Source organism: Helianthus annuus, chromosome 6 (genome assembly GCF_002127325.2).
Source record: "Helianthus annuus cultivar XRQ/B chromosome 6, HanXRQr2.0-SUNRISE, whole genome shotgun sequence".
Lineage (NCBI taxonomy): Eukaryota > Viridiplantae > Streptophyta > Magnoliopsida > Asterales > Asteraceae > Helianthus > Helianthus annuus.
In genome coordinates, this window is record NC_035438.2 from 54,133,612 (window position 1) to 54,150,488 (window position 16,877).

Below are 16,877 nucleotides of genomic sequence, written 5' to 3' on the forward strand. Positions count from 1 at the left end.
TTCAAACCTTTGAAGTTCTATTTTTAGGTGACAAAAACGTTCAATCACTTGCCTAACAGATTCACCTTTCAGACTATCAAACAAATCAAATTCCTTTTTTAATAAAGCAATTTTGTTTTTCTTGATTTGTTTACCCCCCTCAACTTTCACCCGTAAAGCTTCCCACACAGATTTTGAAGACCCATCATGAATTAACAACGAAAAAATATCATATCGAATCGATTGTTGAATCAAGGCGATCATTTTCTGCTCATATGAAAATCTTCGTTTGTCTTCTTCATTAAAACTTTTGAGTTGGATTTCTTCTCCTTTGTCATCAACAGGTCTATCGTAGCCAAACTCCAAGCAAAAGCAGCTTTCATGTGCATAAGCTTTAGTCCAGTTGATAAACCTTTCTTTCCACCAAATGTAATCCTCAATGTTTTCAAGTTTAGGTGGTTTAGAGTAGGTTCCATAAAAATTATCATGTTTAATGTTGTCTTTAATTGATTTTGTTATCGCTTTGGGTGTAACATCTGAAGTTTCCAACGAGTCTGAGGTAAACGCGTTGTAGAAAGTGTTGTAAAATTCTTCAGCCATGATGAGAATTTCTTGAATCAATGTACCTGAATGACAACAACAATCAAACAAACACAATCAGTTTAATCAATATCAAACAATTTGAAATAAACTGACACTCGGTTGTCGTGAAATGATCTTGACACGAAATGTCCAATTTTCAGACGAAATTACTTTTTGTTGCGGAATCACCTTTTCACGCGGAATAACAACTCAAACGGAATCACAACTTTTCAAACGAAAACACTAATTCCGCATGGACTGTTCAAACGAAATCAAATTTCATGTGGAATTAACTTCAAGTTCAAACGGAATTAACTCAAAGTAGCTAATTCCGTGTGGAATTAAGATCCAGTTCAAACGGAATTGTAATTTTGTGCGAAAATACTAAACGGAATTAAATTTTGAAGCGAAATTACTGATTTCGTTTGGACTTTTCAAACGAAATTATGTTTTTGAAGCGGAATTACTAATTTCACTTGAACTTTTCAAACGAAATTACTATCTGGTGCGAGATTAACCACTAATTCCATGCGGAATTATGAACCAATTCAAACGGAAATATGATGACATCAACATGTTCGATCTGTTGTTCAAGCGGAATTACAAGTTTTTATCAAATTTAGATCGAATTTTAGTCCAAATCTTTCAAGGATTAGTTAAAACACTGTTTCGCATGATATATGTGAAATTCAATCCATTTTGATCGTGAAATATAGTTCAATTTAGAAAAGAAGGTGTAGAAGTAAGATAATCTGATGAAATCAAGCTGAAATTGGTAGAACTCCTCCTCCTGAGCTATGATACCACTTGTAGGATCGTTGTATGACCCAATTGAGTCGTTCAGAAGAGTTTTGGATCCGAATCAAAGGCGGAATCAGTGAAACGGACGTGGAAACAACTTGATTCACTTTAATATGTCTCTATTATTGATGTAATAGTGTTACAGCACCTCGAGACAAATTGGCAGTGTGACAACTCGAATTTCCAAGATTCGATTTCATATGTATTACACGATCATGTATTGACTAGTTGTTTATTTGCACATTTGGTTGCCATGAAATTTTATACGTTTTGATTGTTTGACTGTACATAGTTGTTTGTTTGTTACATTGCGAAACTTGTAAATGTGTAAACTAGTTAGTGTGAAACACATTACATCACACAAACAACCTTCGAAGGATGTCCACGTAACATGGCTCAAGGATCGAAGGATCACGAAACATATCCTTCGATCCGAAAGATCAAGCTTTCGGCTTGAAGGGTCTCGAAACATATCCTTCGGGCCAAGAAGAGATCCTTCGACATCTTTCGGCCCAGTCTTCTAATGGGCTCGGCCCACTCCTGTAATATGTTTATATACGGTGAATGGCATGCAAAGTCGGAGTTTTTCTAAAAACCCTAGAACACCTTTACTTGTGACGGCAACCACAAATTTACGGAGACTACTTGCTGATCAATTCTTTTGCTTTCTATCCCGGTTAGTGTCTAAAGTATATGATTTCATGATTTATCAATCACATGTCAATATGTTGTTTGTATGTTAACCGGTTATGTATAATGATTGTATATAGATGTTAATCGGATTTGTATGCTAATCGGATCTGTTGTGAACTATGTTTAATGATACTGTTTGGTGAATCGGATGTGATTATGGATCGGATGTGATTTTATGCAATCCGAAATTGTTATCGTTCATGAAATCGGAACACACATGATTGAGTATTATTATTGTTCATACGGTTAAATTTAGGGTTCATAAGGTTTTAATATGAAACTGATTGTTTGATCGATTTTAGGTAACCGATTACTTGAAAGTTGTGTTAATTGATAATCGGATAAACTTGGAAAACTTGAATGAAATATAACTGTTATTTATCGAAGGATAACCAATATGCCGAAAGATACTTGTTATCCGAAACATGTTTGCTGTGAACCGAAAGATGCCTATCCTTCGAACCATAGTAACTTTGACCGAAAGATAGTTTGGACCGAAAGATAGCTTTGACCGAAAGATGACATTGGTCCGAAACATAACATTCGGTCCGAAGGATAATTGTGATAACTGTTGTCGAAAGATAATAGTTGGATTCGAAAGATACTAGGGATTTATGAACCTACTTTGAAAGATGGAATTATATGCTTGATTTATTTGGCATGCCATGCTTGATGAACGTTAACATTTGTATACGTGCAATAATACGTGTTGTGCCGATATGCAAACTGACTGCTATGTGAACATTAAATTGCATGCGTATCATTGCGAACATGAACTGATTTGTCATACGTGCATACAATAGGACGTGATTAAATTCTTGTGAGTGCATAACCTAGCATACCGAGCAAACCAAGGTGAGTTCACACTCTTACCAAGGCATGGGATTCCCGGGGTGTTGGGAATGGGATTGAAAGGTTGATTAGATACACTATTGACACTATGACTAGACTACCACATTACTATCCTCGGATGTGAAGGATACTTATACTGATCACTATCCTCGGATGTGAAGGATACTTATACTGATCACTATCCTCGGTTGTGAAGGATACCTATAGTTACGAGTAGTCTAGTGGTTATACAACGTGGAACACCACCACCAATAACGTGGAACACCACCACCAATAACGTGGAACACCACCACCAATAACGTGGAACACCACCACCAATAGAACATACAAACGGCTCAGTAGAGCCACCTGTTACAAACGAACTTACTATTACGCATTTACTTTCTGTGAACTCGCTCAACTAGTTTGTTGATCATTCTGTTACATGCCTTGCAGATCGTTAGGTACTGGGAGCTTGCACTGGAGAAGCGGGTCGTTGTGGACAAGGATCGTGGCTTTACTGTTGAACTATTATGACACTTAAAATTGTTAACTACTACTGGATTATTTACTATGCTTCCGCTACATTTTGAAACTATGGTTTTGTTTGAACACCTTTCGTGTTGAATGGATGGTTTACTTTTATTTTACTTGATATAAATTGCATGTTCAATATGATTGGTGGCTTGATCCTGGTCAGTCACGCTCCCAAGCGGTGATACTCCGCAGGTGGATTTTGGGGGTGTGACAGATTGGTATCAGAGCCATTGGTTATAGAGAACTTGGTTTTAATATGGAAAAACGTTTTTATTAAAACCAGACTATAACCAGAACAGTGCTCTCAACGATCCACAACGACGCTTCGCTCCACGTGCAAGACTCAACTTCCTAGGTAATAAGGTTTATGTTTATTGCCTACATGCTAGAATTTGTATAGAACTTTGCTCGTAGTATGCTTACATTACCTTGCTCACAACTTGTTATTGCATGAGAATACTTATGTGCTTACACTCTTCTGTCATCGCACTATTCGCGAACCTTTCTCACTTATGTTGCCTTTGATGTGAAGATCAATGGCCGCACGAATTACCATGACTCAAGCCCAGCTAGAGGCTCTCGTTGCTGCGGCAGTTGCAGCCGCCCAAGCAGGTAGTATACCCTGCAGTATAGACACTAGGATCTTTAGATCCTACATTAATTCTCGTACTTAACTTTGCCCTATTCGTACACAATAGGTCAACCCGCTCAGCAACAACCTGGGTGCACATTCAAGAATTTCATGGACTGTCGTCCTAGCTCGTTCAGTGGCACGGAGGGGGCAGTTGGACTCCTCCACTGGTTTGAAAAGCTCGAGTCGGTTTTCGAAATGTGTGAATGCCCTGAGGCTCGCAGGGTGAAGTTCGCCACTGGCACACTTGAAGGGATTGCGCTCACTTGGTGGAACGCACAAGTGCAGATCTTAGGGTTGGCAGCTGCTAACGCCACACCCTGGAATGATTTCAAAGAACTGATCAAGAGGGAATACTGCACTAGAGAAGACATTCACAAGTTGGAGGACGAGTTGTATAACTTGAAAATGGTTGGTTCGGAAATCGAAGCTTACACTAAGAGATCAAATGAGTTGGCTGTGTTATGTCCAACTATGGTGGACCCTCCATACAAGCGTATTGAGTTGTATCTCAAGGGTTTGGTACCAGAAATACAGAGCCACGTTACCTCGGCTAACCTCAACAACATCCAGGAAATCCAGCGTCTCGCTCATCGCATCACCGATCAGGCAGTGGATCAGAACAAACTGCCAAAGCGTATCAGTGCTACTGCTACCGCTACTGCTTCTACTACACTTGCTACACCCAGTGAAAGTAAGAGAAAATGGGATGGGGATTCTAGCAAGGGGTCAGCTTCAGTACAGTCACAAGCTCAGCAGCGAAAGACAGACAGTTACCAGAGTCCAAGTCAGCACTCCTCAGGCAGCCACAGACAGGGAGGGTATCGAGGAAACCTTCCAAAGTGTAACACCTGCAGCAAACATCACAGTGGCCAGTGTAATAAGGTTCGTTGTCAAAGATGCCTCAAGATGGGTCATGAGGCCAAAGATTGTAGAAGCGCTCGACCTGCAAACCAGAATCAGCAGCAACCTCAAGCACAGCAGAATCAGCAGCAGGGTAACAAAGGGTGCTATAATTGCGGTGCAGAGGGTCACTTCAAAAGGCATTGCCCTCAGTTGAACAGGAACCAGAACAACAACAATCACAACAACAATCAGGGCAACGGGAACAATAACAACAACAACGGGGGAAACAACAACAACAACGGCAATGAAGCTCGTGGTCGTGCTTTTGTGTTGGGTCGAGGAGATGCAGTGAATGATCCCAATGTGGTTATGGGTAAGTTTCTTCTCGACGATATTTATGTTACTGTCTTATTTGATTCGGGTGCTGATACAAGCTATATGTCATTGAAAATGAGTAAATTATTAAAACGTACACCAACACCTCTAGACACCAAACACGTCGTAGAACTAGCCAATGGTAAAAGTGTAGAAGCCGCACAGATAGTCAAGGGTTGTAGTATTGTTCTAGCGGGTCAGACTTTCTCGATTGATCTCATACCCATAGTTTTGGGTAGTTTCGACGTCGTCATCGGTATGGATTGGTTGTCCCAACATCACGCGGAGATCTTATGCAAAGAAAAAGTTATTCGTATTCCTCGCTCCAGTCAGGAACCTCTCGAAGTACAAGGTGACAAGAGTGGTGCTGTGGTTGGCATCATCTCATTCTTAAAGGCGCAGAAATGTTTACGAAAGGGACATACTGCCATTCTGGCACTTGTCACTGACGCATCAGCAAAGGAAAAGAAGCTGGAGGATATACCAGTTGTGCGTGATTTTCCTCAAGTGTTTCCTGAAGATTTACCTGGTTTACCTCCTCATCGTCAAGTCGAGTTTCAGATTGAGTTAGCTCCTGGAGCAGCACCAATAGCCCGCGCACCGTATCGTTTGGCTCCAACCGAACTGGAAGAACTGTCGAAGCAGTTACAAGAGCTCTTGGAAAAGGGCTTTATTCGTCCAAGCTCTTCGCCTTGGGGAGCTCCAGTGTTATTTGTGAAAAAGAAGGATGGCACTTTCAGAATGTGCATCGATTATCGCGAGCTGAACAAGGTCACAGTGAAGAACCGTTATCCTCTTCCGCGCATAGATGACCTATTCGACCAGTTGCAAGGGTCGTGTTACTATTCCAAGATTGATTTAAGGTCAGGGTATCATCAGCTGAGAGTCCGGGATGAGGACGTCTCCAAAACCGCTTTCAGAACTCGCTACGGTCATTACGAGTTTCTTGTCATGCCATTCGGGCTTACGAACGCGCCTGCAGTCTTCATGGATCTTATGAACAGGGTGTGCAAACCCTATCTCGACAAGTTCGTCATTGTTTTCATCGACGACATTTTGATTTACTCCAAGAGTCAGGAGGAGCACGAGCAGCACTTACGTCTTATCTTGGAACTTCTTCGAAAAGAGCAATTGTACGCAAAGTTTTCCAAATGCGACTTCTGGCTTCGTGAAGTCCACTTCTTAGGCCATGTGGTGAACAAGGATGGGATTCATGTCGATCCATCCAAGGTTGATTCGATCAGAAACTGGCCAGCACCGCGTACACCGACAGAAATACGCCAATTCTTGGGTTTGGCGGGTTACTACAGGCGATTTATTAAAGACTTCTCAAAGATCGCGCAACCACTTACTATGCTAACACAGAAAGGTGTCGTTTACAGATGGGGTAATACGCAAGAGACCGCTTTTCAGTACTTAAAGGATAGGCTTTGCAGCGCACCTATTCTTTCATTGCCAGAGGGCACAGATGACTTCGTGGTATACTGTGATGCATCCATCCAGGGTCTTGGATGTGTGTTGATGCAACGTGATAAAGTGATAGCCTACGCTTCTCGGCAACTCAAGGTTCATGAACGGAACTATACGACGCACGATTTGGAGCTGGGAGCTGTTGTTTTCGCGCTTAAGATATGGCGACACTACCTGTACGGTACCAGGTGCACGATTTACACCGATCACAGGAGTCTCGAGCATATTCTTAAGCAAAAGGATTTGAATATGCGTCAACGAAGATGGGTTGAACTTTTAAACGACTATGAATGCGCCATCAAGTATCATCCAGGCAAGGCCAATGTTGTGGCTGATGCCCTTAGTCGGAAAGACACTCTACCTAAGCGCGTGCGAGCGCTACAGCTTACTATTCAGTCCAGTCTTCCTGCACAGATACGAGCTGCTCAGTTAGAAGCACTGAAACCCGAAAACGTCAAAGCTGAAGCCTTACGCGGCTCAAGGCAACGCATGGAACAAAAGGAAGACGGCGCCTACTATGTAACGGGACGTATTTGGGTCCCACTTTATGGCGGTTTACGCGAACTTGTAATGGATGAAGCTCACAAGTCTCGCTACTCGGTACATCCAGGGTCGGATAAAATGTACCACGACATCAGCACTACTTATTGGTGGCCTAGTATGAAGGCTCACATCGCTACGTACGTTGGAAAATGCTTAACCTGTGCGAGAGTCAAGGTTGAATATCAGAAACCCTCTGGTCTACTTCAGCAGCCTAAGATACCGCAATGGAAATGGGAAGAAATTTCCATGGATTTTGTTACGGGCTTACCTAGATCCCAGCGTGGGAATGACACTATTTGGGTGATCGTTGATCGACTCACAAAGTCTGCTCACTTCTTGGCTATCAAAGAAACGGATAAGTTTTCTACCCTAGCAGACATCTACTTGAAAGAAGTTGTTTCGAGGCACGGAGTGCCCACCTCTATTATTTCGGATCGCGATGCACGATTCACGTCAGAGCTTTGGCAAGCGATGCACAAATCCTTCGGCTCACGATTAGACATGAGCACAGCATATCATCCTCAGACGGATGGGCAGTCTGAGCGAACTATCCAAACTCTTGAAGACATGCTTCGAGCGTGTGTCATCGATTTCGGCAACGGCTGGGAAAAGCACCTCCCTTTAGTGGAGTTTTCATACAATAACAGCTATCATACCAGCATTCAAGCCGCTCCATTCGAGGCATTGTACGGACGTAAATGCCGGTCACCTCTCTGTTGGGCAGAGGTGGGGGATAGTCAAATTACGGGTCCAGAGATTGTAGTGGACGCCACAGAAAAGATTGCACAGATACGACAACGCATGGCGGCAGCACGCGACCGTCAGAAAGCCTACGCGGACAAGCGTAGAAAGCCATTGGAATTTGAGGTCGGGGACCGGGTTTTATTGAAAGTTTCACCCTGGAAGGGTGTGGTTCGATTTGGTAAAAGAGGCAAATTGAATCCGCGGTACGTCGGACCATTCGAAATCTTAGAAAAGATTGGCAAAGTAGCCTACAGATTAAAACTACCAGCTGAACTCGGTGCAGTTCACAATGTATTTCACGTGTCGAATCTGAAGAAATGCCTATCAGATGAGACCCTTATAGTTCCTTTTAAGGAACTCACTATCGACGAGCGGTTGCAGTTCGTCGAGGAACCAGTTGAAATCACGGACCGGGATGTTAAGGTCCTCAAACACAAGAGAATCCCTCTTGTTCGAGTTCGTTGGAACTCCCAGCGTGGCCCAGAGTATACCTGGGAACGCGAAGATCAGATGAAAGAAAAGTACCCCCAGCTATTCGAAACCAATGCATCCACTTCTGAGGCTGAAGCTACTACTACTGAATTTCGGGACGAAATTCCAAATCAACGGGGGGATGATGTGACACCCCAGGAAAACCAGTGAACGATGTAACTTACCTAGCTTCCTCAGTGAGTGCGTACCAAATTTCGGGACGAAATTTCTTTCAAGTTGGGGATAATGTGACAACTCGAATTTCCAAGATTCGATTTCATATGTATTACACGATCATGTATTGACTAGTTGTTTATTTGCACATTTGGTTGCCATGAAATTTTATACGTTTTGATTGTTTGACTGTACATAGTTGTTTGTTTGTTACATTGCGAAACTTGTAAATGTGTAAACTAGTTAGTGTGAAACACATTACATCACACAAACAACCTTCGAAGGATGTCCACGTAACATGGCTCAAGGATCGAAGGATCACGAAACATATCCTTCGATCCGAAAGATCAAGCTTTCGGCTTGAAGGGTCTCGAAACATATCCTTCGGGCCAAGAAGAGATCCTTCGACATCTTTCGGCCCAGTCTTCTAATGGGCTCGGCCCACTCCTGTAATATGTTTATATACGGTGAATGGCATGCAAAGTCGGAGTTTTTCTAAAAACCCTAGAACACCTTTACTTGTGACGGCAACCACAAATTTACGGAGACTACTTGCTGATCAATTCTTTTGCTTTCTATCCCGGTTAGTGTCTAAAGTATATGATTTCATGATTTATCAATCACATGTCAATATGTTGTTTGTATGTTAACCGGTTATGTATAATGATTGTATATAGATGTTAATCGGATTTGTATGCTAATCGGATCTGTTGTGAACTATGTTTAATGATACTGTTTGGTGAATCGGATGTGATTATGGATCGGATGTGATTTTATGCAATCCGAAATTGTTATCGTTCATGAAATCGGAACACACATGATTGAGTATTATTATTGTTCATACGGTTAAATTTAGGGTTCATAAGGTTTTAATATGAAACTGATTGTTTGATCGATTTTAGGTAACCGATTACTTGAAAGTTGTGTTAATTGATAATCGGATAAACTTGGAAAACTTGAATGAAATATAACTGTTATTTATCGAAGGATAACCAATATGCCGAAAGATACTTGTTATCCGAAACATGTTTGCTGTGAACCGAAAGATGCCTATCCTTCGAACCATAGTAACTTTGACCGAAAGATAGTTTGGACCGAAAGATAGCTTTGACCGAAAGATGACATTGGTCCGAAACATAACATTCGGTCTGAAGGATAATTGTGATAACTGTTGTCGAAAGATAATAGTTGGATTCGAAAGATACTAGGGATTTATGAACCTACTTTGAAAGATGGAATTATATGCTTGATTTATTTGGCATGCCATGCTTGATGAACGTTAACATTTGTATACGTGCAATAATACGTGTTGTGCCGATATGCAAACTGACTGCTATGTGAACATTAAATTGCATGCGTATCATTGCGAACATGAACTGATTTGTCATACGTGCATACAATAGGACGTGATTAAATTCTTGTGAGTGCATAACCTAGCATACCGAGCAAACCAAGGTGAGTTCACACTCTTACCAAGGCATGGGATTCCCGGGGTGTTGGGAATGGGATTGAAAGGTTGATTAGATACACTATTGACACTATGACTAGACTACCACATTACTATCCTCGGATGTGAAGGATACTTATACTGATCACTATCCTCGGATGTGAAGGATACTTATACTGATCACTATCCTCGGTTGTGAAGGATACCTATAGTTACGAGTAGTCTAGTGGTTATACAACGTGGAACACCACCACCAATAACGTGGAACACCACCACCAATAACGTGGAACACCACCACCAATAACGTGGAACACCACCACCAATAGAACATACAAACGGCTCAGTAGAGCCACCTGTTACAAACGAACTTACTATTACGCATTTACTTTCTGTGAACTCGCTCAACTAGTTTGTTGATCATTCTGTTACATGCCTTGCAGATCGTTAGGTACTGGGAGCTTGCACTGGAGAAGCGGGTCGTTGTGGACAAGGATCGTGGCTTTACTGTTGAACTATTATGACACTTAAAATTGTTAACTACTACTGGATTATTTACTATGCTTCCGCTACATTTTGAAACTATGGTTTTGTTTGAACACCTTTCGTGTTGAATGGATGGTTTACTTTTATTTTACTTGATATAAATTGCATGTTCAATATGATTGGTGGCTTGATCCTGGTCAGTCACGCTCCCTAGCGGTGATACTCCGCAGGTGGATTTTGGGGGTGTGACAGGCAGCACTTCGGTACCAATTCAGAATTCCGTTACAAATGAAACGAGATTAAGGGTATATATAGGCATGTAATTCCGTTTGGAATTAACACGTTCATTTCATGCGGAATTAGCTAAAGCTAATTCCGTACGGAATTAACCTGTTAACCTTCAAGCGGAATTAACATTCAAGCGATATTACCTATTCCAAGCGGAATTACCAATCCGGTAATTTCGTGCGGAATTACCCTAAATCTCATAAAACCTATTTCTCGAACTACGAGCCCTGATCTATCAATCCTATTACATGATATGATACAAGACGAAGTCAACAGACATAGTGCACTAACACATAATTTCTTTAAATGTAGTGTTGTATGCTAAGAACATAATTTCTTTAAATGTTCTTCAGGGTGCTAAGATTCAAGGAGGTATTAAGAGTCATCTGATACCTGTTTTTGATGGACAGCTGCAAGAAGATGCTGTTGTGATTCTTTCGAAGTTTGGTGTTGATGAGAATAAAGATTTATATAAAGTAGTAGTGCAGCCTTATAAAATCAACTTTTATAGATGCACAACTGTTACTCGAGTGAGAGATTGGCAAGGTGTTGAGTATGGTTTCAATTTCAGAGCTTATGAAGATATTCTTCAAGGAGAGGCGTTAAACGCTTTGAGTGTTGGTAATGTATATTTTTGTAATCATGTCTTGCTTGTATAATATTAGAGAGTTTTACTTATATTCTTGTATAATATGATCATGTAGATGTTGCTGGATATGTGATTTCTTGTGGAGATCTTGAAATCTTTGATCGATTTCCAAAGGAGACTAAGAAGATGAATTTCGATATTGAAGATTTGGAGTAAGTTGTTGTTTATATGTTCAGTCATGTAGTGATCATAAAATGTATTTAATGATGTTAATAAATAAGATGAAGAATGTTTGTATTTAATGTGGGATCATGTAATGGTAATAAATGAGGTTTATATTGTTTGTATGTAATGCTGAATCATGGTAATAAATGAGGTCTACAGTTTATTCTTAGTGAATATAGTACTGAAATTGAAACCATTTGCTACTTTAATAAATGTTATAGTTTTCCTGATTTATTTTCTGTTTTTATTCATTCAATGTTGTTTTGATAAGAATATTCTTTTCATGTAGTGGTAAGGTTTTGCGGTGTACTGTGTGGAATGGTTATGCTCTGCAGATTAAGGACTTCATTTCTAAAATCCCAACTCAAGAGCATGTGATGGTTGTTATACAGCATGGAAAGTGTAAGGAATGGAAAGGTATTTTTGTTACGTTCTGCAAATCATAACTATACTGTTTATTTCTGGCAGTATAAAGACAGGTATACATTAAATATCTATATACTTTTCCGTGTAGGTGAATATACTGTTCAAAGTGACAAGTTTGCAACACGAATTTTTCTGAATCAAGAAATTGATGAAGTTGATGAGCTAAGGAGGAGGTAATTCTTAATATAATTTCTATTATATATAGATGGAAAAGTCAAATACTTGGTTTCATGTCATTTGTATACTAATTCTAATCATTTGTGGTATTAAAAAGGCATATATTGAAGTTTGGACAAGGGAGTAGTTCTACTTCTCAGACGATACTATCGTCTCAGAGTATTTTTCCATTACATAAAGAATTTGTAACTGAAGGTGTGAAGAAACATGTTGATGAGATTGGCGAGATAGAAGAGGTTTCACTTCTTTGTATATAGTTTGGTTATTTGTTTGGTTTGTCACCTGCGTGTTTTTACAAGAAGTGTGTTGTGTTTTTACAGGAAATGTCTTGTGTTGTGGTTGCGACAATTAAGATTGTGCAAGAAGAGTATGGTTGGTTTTATGCTGCCTGTCGTAAGTGTTTCAAGAAGGTGATGGGTAAAAGTGAATACTTGCAGAATGTTGAGAATGTTTCAGATGATATTCTTTGATTGCCTGCGACTTCTTTGGTTTGTATCAGATGTCATACTGAATGTACATCGATCACCACAAAGTAAGCAATGATGATTATTTAGAGTTATATTTATATAAGTAACATTCTAAGACTCATATTTGAATATAGTTTTGCAGTTTACTTAGTTATTTGTGTATATTTCAGGTTCAAGGTGCAAGTGCGGGTTCAGGATGAGAGTGGTAGTGTTTCTTTTGTTATGTTTGATAGAGATGTTCAGAAGCTTCTTGGATTAGCGGCGAGTGACATAAGAGAGAGGCAGGTTAAGGCCAATGATACTGGATTCCCTCATGAGATATTTCGATTGGTTGATAAGAAGGCTGCTTTTAAGATTGATGTTCCAGAGTTCAATCTTAAAAATGACTATCGTGTTTATACTGTGCAAAAAACAACTGAGGATCCAGTAATAATTGGTGAGTTGGTTGGTGGAGATGGTAATGGTGATAAAAATACTGATGAGGTAGCATATAAAATTACTCTTTCAATCTATTTATTTTTCTTTTGAGTTTTAAACACTGGATTGTGTACTTTTTTATATGATAACATATCTTATGATCCTTTAGGTTACTCAAGAGGTAGCTGACGTTAAAGACATTAACCTTTCAGACTCTTCTCAGGTGTCTGCTGAACGAACTTCAAGGGTGAGTATTTATTTTTAAAGTATGTTTAGTACGTTTAAAAAGAGTTCATTATTTTATTAAATGAGATCAATAGTTGTTTTGTGATCTGTTGGAAGGATGCTGTCTCTGTTACGGCCGACTCGTCAGTCGTTGAAGTTGAAAAGGATTCTGGATCAAGTCCCAATGGAAAGCGGATGTCTCTAGATGCTGATGTTGCCAATGTTGGTGAGCTATCCACTAATGTGAGAAGAACCCGGAAGAAGCCGACTAAGGTTAACAATTAGATTCTTATGAAAAAACAATTGTTATGAGAGATAAGTAGAAACCACTTATTTTTGAAGAATCCTTGTGGTTTTTATTTATGTCTGTTAACTGTTGTTTTAACAAACTGTGGTTAAAAGTTTTGTTTGTAATGCCTACAATGATGAATATGTTATGTAATGTCTATTGGTTGAATATCAAGTAAGGTTAACCTTTATTATACATGTTTGGTGATATTGATGGACTGGATAAGTAGTAGAGTTGTATATTATTGTAAGATTGATGAATGAAAATTTAATCAATTGTTTAGTCGGAAAACTGTTGGTCTCTGAGATACATTAACATCTGTTAGATGCTAAGCACTGTTATAGTGTGCTAACATCTGTTAACCCCTAAGTAGTGTTAAAGATCTGTTAAAGGTTAAGCACTGTTATAGGGTGCTTCAACAGACTATATGAGCTGTTGATCATCATCCGTTAAACATCTTATATTATAAATCTTTTGTTCAATTGTGTAATATATGTTGGTGTATAGCAGAACTTAGGTTCATCATACATTTTGCTTCATTAGCAGAGGTTATAGCGTGCTATAACGTGCTAACATCTGTTAACCCTTAAGCACTGTTAAAGTTTTGTTAAAGGCTAAGCACTGTTATAGCGTGCTTTAACAGACCTTATGAGTTGTTGATCATCATCTGTTAAAGATCTTATATTATAGATCTTTTGTTGAATTGTCTAATATATGTTGGTGCACAACAGAACTTAGGTTCATTATCCATTTTGCTTCATCAGCAGAGCTTCTCTTTAGCAGACTTTTGCTTCAGCAGTCTTTGTGTTAACAGACCTTTCGGTTCATCAGCAGAGTTTGTTTGCCTCATGTGCTGAGGTTGTTTCGTTTAAGTAATAGACTTTTCTTTTAACAGTGGTTGTCTTCAACAGATGTTTTGGTTTGCAAAGTTTAGCGAAACAGATGTTGAGTTTGTCCCTTTGGTAGGAGCAGTTTTTAAAACACTGTTAATTGTAATTCCAATTTGTATACTACTTTATTAATTTTGAGTGTTATATTTCTTTTTGTTGAGTGACAGGGAAATGTAATGGAAAATAGTAATGTTTAGATGCAAAATATAGTAATTTTTACTTAAAAAATATAAAAAGGTAAAACCACAGTTTTGAAAGTATATACTAAGACTACATAACTTCATTGCTAAGTTATTTTCCAAACAAGAAATTTGTCCATCAAACATGTCAACTAAAACATAAATTATACAAGGCTGAAAAGGTGTTCAAAGATCATGTCAACAAACTTCAAAGTATATTTTATCTCCTCTTACACTTTTTCCTTCGACTATCTCAAACCTCAGCTTTTTCCCCACAGATATTCCCGTTTCATCCATGATACGCTGCCAGTCTGTATGCATCACTAGATGGTTGTTGTCGTCAGGTGTTCTAGGATCTCTCCTAACAACCAGCTGTACCAAAAACTTCACATGATCAAATGACAGCACAGCTTTACAGTAATCATTTAGCTGGTGTTCTCGAACAAAGTTCCTCGGTATTGCCTGTAAAGGAAAAATTTTTCTTTAGTTATTCATTCAAAATAGCATATACTTTAAGTAATAACAGATAGATCCAAGATTATAAGTAAAATCAACTATATTAAAAGTGGATATGTAAATACCAAGCTGTGTGTCTGTAAAACATGGTATTCAAACTGTTTTTTATAAGGTGGACGCCTTTTGTGGTGTTGGTGATTGGTACGGCTGCAGTGATGTTTTGTCTCTCCGTGAAGTGCAATCCCGTCTTTGTTAAAAACCTTCACAGTAAAGTTAAAGTCGTCTTCAGGAGTACTTCCCATCCATTGAAACAGCAGTTGGCAGCTTTCCTCAATATTATTTTCGAAGCAAAAAGTTATCCATCTTGGTCCCATAAAACCAGCAGCTAATCCCTTTTTGTTCTCACGAGAGAAAACATAATGGACATCAACTTTACTACTCTGCTTTGGTCCATGTACTTTGGCAACCAAGTTATCAATTTTTAATCTCCTTTGCGACAACAGCTTCAGCAAATCGTGTGGTAAATGCTATAATTTTCATAAATTTTAGAAATGTCATATTAGATTTTATATAGGATACAAAATATAAATTAGAAGTTTTGGTAACAGTTCAAAAGATACACTGGCAATATATAAAAATAAGTAGGAATTTTTAACCTGCTTGCAGTATGTTTCTTCTTCAGCCTGTATCAAGCATCCATGAACATAATCTCTGTTCGATCCATCTTTTCTAATCTCCAATCCCTCGTTGTCCAAAACATTTATCTCAAATTTTTCTTGCTTCAATTTTTTTATACACAACTTGTCTATGTTGTTATTTCTATAAGTTTCAACGAACCGGGTCTATTCTGGCACGTTTATCCTTTTACTTTTATGACCGATGCTCTGTACTGCAATCTTATACGTATAATCAACCAACTTTATCACTTCACACTTTCTTGGTAATTGGTTAGCCATTATCTTTGGAAGTATCTATGTATATAAAATACACAATATTTAATATATCTTTAATTATATAAATACAATTTTTAGTATACAATTGTGATTTGAGCTAATTTGTTCTAAGAATATAGCTTACCAATCCCTCATTAGGTCTGCCAATTGAGAGACGTTGATAATTATCATAAACTCCAACTGAAAGTAAAAAATACAATAACAGTTAAATATTATAATATAAAATCAATTGTATTTGAAAAGCATTCTATTTAAGGTATAAAAAAATATCCAACACTCTGTAGGACCAAACTTATATGTTGTGTATATCAATATGGTCCCTACAACCAACAATATGAATCTAACACTGTGTACTTAAATGGAATGAATCAAAATGTAACTAAATAGGTTGATATAAATCTTATTATAAAATAAAGAAAATAAGTTCATATAAGTTTATCTATTTTAACATCAGTAGATTATGATTTTGATGTTTATATAATTTGAAATGAGGAAACTGAAAGGAACATGTTAAAGCATACCTATAAAATACACAAGAGAACAAAAAAAAATACCTGATCTAAAACTTCAAACTTCTGATCGTCAAGTCTGAGGAAGAAGAAACTGTAGAGGGTTTTCGCCGGAGAAGAAGAGGTGAGATTGTATTGGGATTGTTGAAAATAAGATATTTATCTATTAACTTGTAATTG

General features: G+C 38.5%; 1 long non-coding RNA gene across 1 annotated transcript; it reads left to right on the forward strand.

Annotated features, from left to right (window-relative positions):
* Positions 1-12,091: 12,091 nt before the first annotated feature.
* Positions 12,092-13,122, forward strand: LOC118479892. Its single transcript, XR_004861332.1, has 5 exons — positions 12,092-12,126; positions 12,224-12,308; positions 12,410-12,507; positions 12,633-12,844; positions 12,950-13,122. It is a non-coding gene; the product is annotated as an uncharacterized LOC118479892 (long non-coding RNA).
* Positions 13,123-16,877: the final 3,755 nt, after the last annotated feature.